This window comes from Talpa occidentalis, unplaced genomic scaffold, assembly GCF_014898055.3.
Source record: "Talpa occidentalis isolate TD23 unplaced genomic scaffold, MPIMG_talOcc4v2.1, whole genome shotgun sequence".
Lineage (NCBI taxonomy): Eukaryota > Metazoa > Chordata > Mammalia > Eulipotyphla > Talpidae > Talpa > Talpa occidentalis.
In genome coordinates, this window is record NW_026555331.1 from 54,640,625 (window position 1) to 54,649,711 (window position 9,087).

Below are 9,087 nucleotides of genomic sequence, written 5' to 3' on the forward strand. Positions count from 1 at the left end.
GAATTCATAAATATGGTCCTGACTTCTTTTGGTTATTTTAACTTCAGTGAGTGAGATTTTGTTACTTAAATTTTAACAAGTGCATTTTTTCTCTCCATAATATTGCTTGGAGCAGATCACAAGTCTTTCTTTCACATATCCCTCACTTCCAACATATCACTAATTGTGAGAGATATTGCGCCAAGATTACATAATAACTTTTGAGATGGGAGGTTACACATTGTGATTAAATGTACATATCATCGGCAAATAAAAAATTACTAATTTTTCTAAAAACTGAAAGTAATGTTTCTGAAAATTGAATAAATATAGCATTTTTCCTCTATTTTGTAACATGTTTAGAAACAAATTATACAAAATAATGCAATGCTAGCAAAGTTCCATTTTCCTTCAGATATTTAGGTATATCTGAATCCACAAATTCCCCTAGGTTTACACAATGCCCATGTAGTTGCCTTCTCAGGTTGCCATGCAGCCTCAGCACACCAACATGCCTGGGTGTATCTGCCGCACACTCGCCATTTAATATGCCTGACTCTCCTTCTAGCTGACTATGTGTGCACTGAGCAGAGCTAGAAAGTTCAAAGGATTCCACTTCCCAAAACATGCAAGAGCAACCTTGACTCATCAAAGCTTTCTTAGGTCAGACATAAACAGTGTCAACAGGTACCCCCAAAGCATCTCTGCTTTTCAAATATTTGTTAGGCACCCACCAGTCTGAAGATCCACTTTCCCTTCTGCTTCTTATAAAATCAATTTTATTAGCTTCACACCCTTCCTCTCATTCTTCCCTATTCCTGCCCCTCCAACAGCAAGGCAGAAAAATTCCTGCCCACTCTCAAGAAAGCCATGTTCACTCCCCTGTGAAACCTTGGTCCTGCCTATACTGGGACTGTCCTGTGTCCACAGCGCTCAAGACCTTCTAAGCAAGGATGTTTTTCCCTTGAAAGAAATACTCCTTTTCCCATCATTCTATACAAAGATAGAGTGGCAGACAAAGACTACCTTCAGTGGATGTTCCACTGACCAAATAAATGATCAGTTGAACAAAACTACTTCTGGAAATCTTCCAACTAGAAGACAGGAAATGTTAATGAACTCTCATCTTTGAATTAAAATCATTTAGCATCGAAGGCAGAGTCTAGCACAGAGTAGACACTCAATAAATTTGTTGTTGATAAATTAATAGCACAAATACTCACTAATTCTTGTACCCCAGAAATGCAGAAGTGTTCAGAAATTGAAGCAATGATGTGGTCAGTAAATAGAATAACAAACATTCTTAACATCACACTTAATCAAACCTAGCTAACCTGCCTCATTTATTAACAGTTCTATTATTTTTTAATCTTTGATTTAAACTCCCTATTTGATTAACCAACTAACTACTTAATATTCAAATGAATGCAATATAAGGGGTTGTTTTTAGGATTAGTATGTTTCCTTCAATTCTGATTTAAGATTAAAGATATTAAATTTATCAATTTCCTGGTTGTTACCAGAATTTTCTATATTATATACTCTATAATTATCAAGACATAATTCATAGATAACCAAGTGATAACTAGAAACAACATGCTGACTTTTACCAAACAATTTTGAAGTGATATATCAGACTCTGAGTAAAGGTTTTGCAAAACAAAAATTGTACTTGTACTAAAGTTTCTCATGTTATGATAGCCTGACTTTCTCATGCTTTCTGTCCTCAAATTCTCTAATATAATTTTGCTTATAATAAAGCATGCAGAATTTTTTATAATATAATGGCATGAGTACATTATTTATGTCACTAGAGGGCAGGAAATTAAAGTTCATAATTTTCAAAACCTCTTCAAGATAAAATTGCTACACTTAGGAAATCATAATGATTTCCTAAAAGAAGGAAATCATTCATTAAATATTACTTGAGCAAGTAATTCGTAAGTAATAATAAATATAACAAATAATAAACTCAATTACTTTTGCTTTAATAATTTTTATAGGAAAGAAATATGCATTTTTATTAGATGATAATCTTAAGAATGAGCATATCTCCTAATGCAATATATATCTTTTAATTGTTTTCATTTGCCTTAAAAATTCCTTCTTACTGTTGTGGCTATTCATCATGTAATGGGTTTCTTTCCTCAGAAGTTTATTTAACCTTCTTAAATTCTTAGCCAGTGGTTTAAATTTTAAATAATGAAACTCCATCTATTGATTTCCAGTCACCCTATGAATGACTTTCCTTGTGCTCCTTCATAACTGGCATACTTGTAAATGCCTCCTTGCAACAGAATACCAAGCAAATGCCTCAAGAGGTATTTGCAAATCTAATATTTCTAGAAGCATCCACAAAGTAAAATAGAGATCAGTTCCTTCCTATACCTGTTGGATTCAAAATACAATGATAGATTTAGAAATAACAACAAAATACAAAAAAAGAAAAGATCAAATATGAATTCTGTGGACAGAGAATTCAAATCAAGTGATCTCAGTCCATCATTCATCATTTGTCTCAACCCCAGTGTGGAAGGCAGAATAATGTTACCTGAAACCTGTGAATATGTTATCTTTCATGGCAAAAGGACTTGCTGAGATAATAAAGGTCAAGGACCTCAAGATGGAGAGATTTTTCTCCGCTTATCCAGATAGAGCAGTCTAATCACATGAGCTCTTAATATCAAAGATGGAAGCAGAAGTAGATGGGGAAGAGGGAAGAGGTAGAAGGAGAGATTGGAAGCACAAGCAAACTGCCCCACTACTGCCCGCTTGAAAATTGGGAGCAGCGCCACAAATCAAGGAATGTGAGTGGCCCTTAGCTGACAGCCATAAGAAAATAAGGAACATGGTTCTTCAGCCATAAGGAACAGAATTCTGCCAATGACAAAAATGAACAAGAAGATGAATTCACCCTTAGAGCCTCTAGAAAGAAATGCAGGCTGAAGATACCTTGATTTTAACCCAGTGAAACCTATATTGCAATTCTGACCCATAAGACTAAAGACAATTCAACTGTATTGTTGGAGCCACCAAATTTGTGAAAATTTATATACAGCCCCAGAAAAGAAATGCACCTGGCTATTGCTGTGGATGGGAGAGTCCCCCTTCTGGGTCCCAGACACTACCTTTGCTATCTGTATTTTTTAAAAGATTTATTTATTTATTTATACAAGCACTGGGTACAGTCAGAAGCGCAGGAGGGTGAGAGAATTCACCAGAGACAGAGCGGAGAGCAGAACAGGCAGAGTGACAAAGTACACTGCTGAGGGGAGCAGCGGGTGAGACAGGAGAGATCTGTCGTGCCATGTGGGACCCTCGCTGGCAGCCAGGGATAGAACCGGCACTGCAGAGGCTGTGGGCAGCTTTTCAGCCCAGTGCTCAACTGCTGCGCCACCAGGGGAGGCCGTGCTTTCTGTATTGCCTGAACTCCTGTAACATACTCTTAAATTTTTCAGCTTAGCCATTACTCAGCTGGGCTGCTCCGTCAAGGTGACACATGAAGTGAGTCTTATAGGAGAAGCCAATCAAAAGAAATGGGAGCCATTCCAGGCAGAAGGCACAGTGTCAGTACGGGCAGAGAGGGGAACTTGGATCCACATGGGAAGGAACTAAAGGCTGCCTGCATTTTGAGGCATAATGTGGGGCCGAGTGTACAAAGAGTGAAGCTGAAGAGATAGCCAGGGTCAGCCATGGAAATAAATGCCATGTGAAATACCCCCCTTAACCTATTAGTAATGGGAGCCATTCATGGAGCAGAGTTTTATTTATTTATTTTTATTTTTAATATTTTATATAATTCTTACATCATTTTTCATTTTTGCACAATGTATGCATTTTCATTTTGGTTATATTCCCCCATACAATTGCATCCCCCTTTATTTTGACCCTAATCCTTCCTCTCCCCACCCTCCGCCAGCCGTTGTGTATCTCTAGTTTATAGCTGCTTGTTGATTTTGATTTTAACTTTGTATTAATTAGTCTTTTTCCTGCTCCCTTATTTAGGTTTTCTAAATTCCTGCTATGAGTGAGACCATCCGGTATTTTTCTTTTTCTTTCTGACTTATTTCGCTGAGCATGATCCCTTCCAGCGCCATCCATGTTGCTGCAAATTGCATGTGTTTATCTTTTTTGATTGCTGAGTAATATTCCATGGTGTATATGTACCACATCTTCTTGATCCAGTCATCTATTTTTGGGCATTTGGGTAGTTTCCATAGCTCAGCTATTGTAAATAGTGCTGCTATAAACATAGGGGTGCAGGTGCCCTTTGGAATTAATGTTTCTGCATCATTTGGGTAAATACCTAGGAGTGGAATTGCTGGATCATATGGAAGCTCTATCTTTAGTAGGTTGAGGAATCTCCACACAGCTCTCCATAGTGGTTTGCACTCCCACCAGCAGTGCAGGAGAGTGCCTTTTCCATGGAGCAGAGTTTTAAACAAAGTTTAAGCATGTGCTTCATTGGTGACAAGCCTTAAAAGTATCAAGTAAAAGGATTCAAGGGGAATGAAATGTTAGAATAGTCATGTGACAGGCCAAATAAGATGTGATGCCTAGATGAGACAACAGTAGGAGGAATAGCTGTTAGAGGATGATCCAGTAGCTAATTAATTGATGAAATCAATAGAAAGTATTGACTGATTAGATATGGGATCTGAGAGACAGGTAGGGTCATGACTAAGTGACCTTAGGGTCTAAGTAAATGATAGCACCTCCGCAAAGATAAAGATACACAAAAGGGGGAATTGCAGGGTCAGAAGGTAAACTGCTATTTCTGGTCTTTTCTGTGGAAGGTCAAGGTTGGGCTACCTAGCTAGGTGTTTGAGTGTGAAATTCAAGGGCGATGTCTGTTTTATGTATGCATGTGGAAATCATCAGTGTATGGTATATGGGATCAGTGAAAGTCATGAATGATAATGTCTTTCAGAGAGAATATGTAGAATGAGAAGAAATAAGGAGCTCAAAGTAAATCATTATGTACACAATATTAGAGCCATGGAGAGAAAGGACAATCCAAAAGTGTGCACGAAAAGAAGTCAGAAGGACAGCAAGTGAATCAACGGAGTGTGGTATTACCAAAGTAAAAAGAGAGTCCAGAAAATGGAAGTGAGCAGCAATGACATAGGACCTATAACATGCCCTTGAACTCCACATTCAAAGTCATTGGTGATCTTTTTAAAAATAGTTTTATATTTATTAATTTATGTTTTTATTTTCTTATATAGTTGTCCATTTTTGTACAAATCTGATTTCTCCCCTCAGGTGTAGTCCCCATAATTCTCCCACCACCATGGTACCTGTGAACCATAACCATAGTCCCTTGTGCTCATGTCTCCCCTGTTTTGAACCTTCTCCTTCCCCCTTGCCTGCTCTATGCTCCAGATCTATGGTTTGCCTGCAAGTTTTGTCTTTCTCCTGCTCCTTTGTTTGGTTTCTCTTTATTCCCCCTATAATTGAGACCATACAATATTTTTCTTTTTCATTCTGACTTATTTTGCTTAGCATAATCCCTTTCAGTTCCATCTATGTTGCTGCAAATGGCATGAGTTTAACTTTTTTGACTGCTGAGTAGTATTCCATTATGTACACATACCACGTCTTCTTTATCCATTCATCTGTTTTTGGAGCATTTAGGTGGTTTCCATATCTTAGCTGTTGTAAATAGTGCTGGAATGAACATAGAAGTACAGGTTTCCCTTTGAATTTACTGTTTTTGTGTCCTTTGGTAGAGTCCCAGAAGTGGAATCACTAGATCATACGGTAGATCTAGTTTTAGTGTTTTGAGGATCCTCCACACAGCTTTCCATAGTAGCTGGACCAGTTTGCATTCCCACCAGCTATGTAAGAGGGTTCCTTTTTCTCTACATCCTTGCCAGTTTTTGTCATTGCCAGATTTTTTTTTTAAATATGGGCCATTTAAATATGGGTGTGAGGTGGTATCTCACTGTGGTTTTGATTTGCATTTTCCTGATTATAAGTGATGTTGAACATTTTTCATATGCCTGTTGGCCATTTGCATTTCATTTGAGAAGTGTCTTTTTAGCTCTTTTGCCCCATTGGTATCTTTTGATGGCTGTCACAGTAACACAGGTGAAGATGAAACAAATTATAGTGAAATGAGGAGGATATGAATCCAGAAACAAGAAATATCTCAAGTAAATAATCTAACAATACATCTTAAGAAACCAAATGCTAATAGAAGGAAGGAAATAATAAAAGTTAGAGAAGAAATAAACAAAATAGAAATCAAAAAGATAGTTCAAAAGAAAAATAAAACTAAGATCTGGTTCTTTGAAAAGATAAACAAATTAGACAAACATCTTCTAGTCACACTCAATAAAGGAAAAAAAAGACAGAAAACTAATAGACTCAGAAAAGAAATACAAGCTACAACAGACATTTCAGAAATACAGAGGATCATGACTACTGTGAACATCCTTATGCCAATAAATTGGATAACCTAGAAGAAATGGATCAATTCTAAGAAACATACAATCTTTGGCTCTGGAATAGACATTTTAAACAGATCAGTTGCAAGCAAGGATGTTGAAACAGTTATCAAATGCCTTTCCAAAAGTACAAGTGGACACTGAAGAGTGGATTTGCATGAAGAGGTTAGTTCAGCCCCTATCATAATGCCCAGAAATTTTGAATATAGAATAGCTAATTCATGAAACTTTATAACATAGTTGGCTCATCTTTTTCTGTATTTTCTCTATTTTTCCACTTTTCTGCAAAACTTGGATATTTGAGCATTTTTTGGTGTTGCTCCATGCAACATGAAATGTTAAGTGCACAATGTCTACCAAATGTGAATTTAATAGGCAATTAATTTGTATTAGGGAAACATTTAATGAGAAAATATTGCTAAAGAAGAGCAAGCCTTGGGTATTGAATTATAAGATCTTCCATGAGGTATTCATTTTCTTTGTTTAGGATCTAAACTAGAAATAAACTGACCATTTTCAATACATTTTAATTTCTATTGAAATTTTAGAAATTATTTTAAGTTGATAAGTTTTAGGTGATACCATATTGACAAATCTCAGATATGGAAATGGGAGTAGTCTACTATGGAAACCCATGAAGGTGTTTGCATACTAAAAGTCTTAGACAAGGTCCTCAAATAAACAGATGGCATCATTCAGTGGGACTTTTGATGTCTTTTTGGTGAGGGCAAATTGTCTGCAGTGGTAGACTGGGTTAAGGGAATGAACAGAGGGTGTTGAAGCATGTTCAAGATTCATAAAAGCTGGAAACCATTACCACCCATTGGCTTAGGGGAATAAGAAGGAGGCGTTCCTGGAACTGGGGTCAGCCAAGGCTTTGGGAGAGAGAGGAGTCATCATTCTTGGCAATAATATATATTTTGGTGGGCTAGGTTAACTCAAGACCTAAAATCTAAGCAGAGTCATCTCTTCTTCTACCAGTCGCTGCATATACTACCCTGCCATGAGCTGCAAGAGTTGCCACAACTCAGAACAAAGAGTCTTTTTTAAAGATCATCTCTGAAAAATTGTGTGCCCCCCTCAATTCCACTAAATGCAGAACTAAGGTGCCTCATGGCAGCTATGTTTGCCAGAGCTCTGATTTGGTTTGACACAGAAAAGTTAAGGTTAGAACAACTTGAAGCATGATGGTTCCTTCCTGTTATCAACCCTGAACCAAACACAGAGCCTCATGTAGACCCCAAGCGACAGCTGTTAAGTTCATCGAAAACAGGGAAAAAATGCACCTTATTTCCATTTACATTACCTGATATAGTGAGACTCCACACAGTCTGTCACTAAAGATGAGCCTTGACCACAGAGGAATGACCAAGGAGGAGCCAGGTCATTCCTCAGGACAACAAACAATTCCTATAGGTCTTGAGCCCCAAAGGGCTGGCCCCAAAAACTAATAGACAAGTTTTCAACAGGGAACACATTTGCTAAAGGAGTCCATACATTCTAAATGGGATATGTCAAGACTGAAATATTTTTTATTGTCATTATTATCACTTTTCCTGGAACAAGCAAGTCATCACATATGGACTTTACAGCTGAACAATTTTTTCCAGCTTTGCAGTTCCTGTGTCAGGCCCAAAATAGGTAATTACAGAAGCAAATGAAACCCTTTATATGATCCAAAGGTTCTGAGGGAGCCATCACCACCTACACATTGGGCAGCAGGTCCTATGGGAAACATTCATTGTGAGCCACATCTGAATGAAACTGGAAACCAACAGCTTCAGTTCTGGTTTTGGAACATATGGTGCAGTAAATTATCAGCGTGCAGTCTATAATTAAGGACACAGCTTCTCAGTAATAATGCTTAAGTGTGCGTGTACTCAGCTGCACATTAGCTTCTAGAATGGAATCAGATATGGTCAAGCTTTGGTCTGAGGCAACACTGATGCCTTGGTGACTGCAATATATAGCTTCTGAATTATATATACCTTCCCCCAGTCCTACCAGTCTCTAAGCAGCCAGGAGTACTTTCTTACCTGTAATTCTTATGCCTTGTATTATGTGACCCCATCTTGGCCATAAGTAAATAGAATCAGGGACTGGGGATGGTCAGTGACTACAATCAGCAGTCTGAAGTGGTTTAGCCTGAGAATCCCACGGAGGCACCTTGCACTAAAGAATGTCAATCCAGTGCAATTACATATCCCAGGAGTAGTCTCAATGGAGCCAGAAATGGGGCAGCAGAAGCATAGTAGGTACAAGCAAGTAGGTACAAGCCATGATATAGAGCACAGGAGAGCAGTGAAGGCAGTAGGAGGTGGGAGAGAAGTCATAGTTTGCATTAAGCACAGCTGTAGAAACTGAGGCTGCAGAACAGTGTTGTAGTTAGAATACAAAGCATGATTCTGATAACAACTGCTGCAGCCTAAACAGCCATGAAAGACATTTCACTTCCTGTGAAATTCCAGGTATCATGTCCCTATGTATCCTTATGAAATATTTCTATCAGTGTTTCATTCTGCATGTCTCTGTGCCTGGCTACTTGAGAAAAAGAAAAAAGTTAACATAAAAGATACTGTGTTGAAATCATCCTTGTACAAATGAAGGTCATTTCCATCAGGAAGTTCTTCTGCCTTATATAGGGCAATAATGGATG